The sequence below is a fragment of the Saccopteryx leptura genome, chromosome 2, assembly GCF_036850995.1.
Source record: "Saccopteryx leptura isolate mSacLep1 chromosome 2, mSacLep1_pri_phased_curated, whole genome shotgun sequence".
NCBI classification, from domain to species: domain Eukaryota; kingdom Metazoa; phylum Chordata; class Mammalia; order Chiroptera; family Emballonuridae; genus Saccopteryx; species Saccopteryx leptura.
This window is the reverse complement of record NC_089504.1, coordinates 202,182,261-202,184,050: the sequence shown is the minus strand read 5'-3', so window position 1 is coordinate 202,184,050 and position 1,790 is coordinate 202,182,261. Positions and strand designations below refer to the sequence as shown.

Here is a 1,790-nt window from a genome sequence, read left to right as displayed (position 1 = left end):
GAGAGACCAGAAAACCCATGGAACCTGCCCATGTTTTCACGAGGCAGAAGAAGGAACTCAGCAGGATCAAAGGAACAAAACTAAAGTGGCTTCTGTGAGTATACCCCATGAGCACTACATGTTCTAAGTACTAGTTATTGTGGTTTTAGACAATCAGTTACATAATTCAGGTTGGGTAGAGGAGGAGGAGCTTCCAGAAAGGGTCTGGTGGAAGTACACAATGGTTGTAGATATAAAACTATAGAAGCTATTTTATTTTATTTTTTGGAGGGGCTGAGTGATGCCTTTTATTGCTTTGCGGGTGGTGTGAGGAGTGCTCAGAGGCTCTTTTTGGGGTGGGCGTGCTTCCTCTTGACCATCATAGGTTCTGGCTGCTCAGGATGGTGCTGGCCCTGCGGATAGCGGCCATGCGCAGATCTGGGCGGTACCTGTTCTTGTGGATCATGTGCTGGATGCTGCTCAGGGTGGCCCAGGTGTTCTTGTTGATGGTAGTCTGCACGTAGGAGGTGGCCAGCTTTTCGCTGGCCACTTCTCTGCTTCATAACAACCACCACGCCTTTGCTGTCAGACATCGGCTCCATACACACTGTCTTGTGGTGGATCAGCCTGTTGAAGCGGAAGGAGTTGCGAGCCTTCAGGTTATTGGGTTTGGTGCTATAGGTCTACTTGTTACTCTTGATCAGGAAGCTGGAGCAGTTCTGTAGACCATCCATTGCAGGTGGGCAGACATGGCGGCAGCTCTTCTTGCTGTGACAGCTGGAGATGGAAAGAGCTCCAGGAGCTATTTTAAAGACTGACTTTCCATGGATCAAAGTGAGTTATAAACATAATATTTGTGAGGTAAAACAGTTCTGGGCGAGAATACAATCCAGAGTGGGATAAGGTAACCAATGCGCTTTGGAGCTCAAGAAGTAAGAAAGAGATTAAGGAATATTTAGGTTAAATTATTATACAGATATGAAAATCATGGCTTGGAGTAAAAACAAAGACTATGATCCATATCTCATTCCCTGCCACCCTACAAAAACTGCTTCTCTCAAAACCACTAGTAAACTACACTGTCACACCCAACATAGGCAATTCTTATTTCACATCTTAACTATTAGTAGCATTTGGTATAATAGATCATTTATTCATTTTTCAAGTGAAAAGAGAGGAGATAGTGAGACAGATTCACACATGTGCTCAGACCAGGATCCACCCAGCAACCCCCATCTGGGACCAATGCTCTGCCCTAAGGCCGATGCTCACAACTGAGCTATTTTTAGCACATGAGGCAGAGACTCCATGGAGACATCCTTAGCCAATGCATTTGAATCAGTCAAGCTATGGCTGCAGGAAGGGAAGATACAGAGAGAGAAGGGAGAGAGAGAGGTGAGGCAAAGCAGATGGTCACTTCTTGTGTGCCCTGACCAGGAATTGAACCTGGGATATCCACATGCCATGCCAACACTCTATCACTGAGCCAACCATACAGAGCCATTTCTTCATTCTTGAAACACCTTCTTCACATGGCTTCACAGATTCCACCCTCCCTGATTTTACCCCTCTTTCCTCACCACTCCTCATATTCTTCTGCTGGACCCATTTTCTCCCTTAAACCATTAAATGCCAGAGGATCTAGAGCTCAATAATGGGAACCTTTTTCTTTGCTTCCTCACTTTTTAAGAACTCTCACCCCCCTACATACCCCCAGGAAGCAGTGTTTAAAGTCCTCCTTAGCACTCAATACTCAAGTCAAACATCTGCTCTTCTGTGAAGCCCTCTCTCTGTCTGTTAGCCTCCTAATC

General features: G+C 45.6%; 1 pseudogene; it reads right to left on the bottom strand.

Moving 5' to 3' along the window:
- Positions 1–317: 317 nt before the first annotated feature.
- Positions 318–730, bottom strand: LOC136393953 (large ribosomal subunit protein eL28 pseudogene; annotated as a pseudogene).
- Positions 731–1,790: the final 1,060 nt, after the last annotated feature.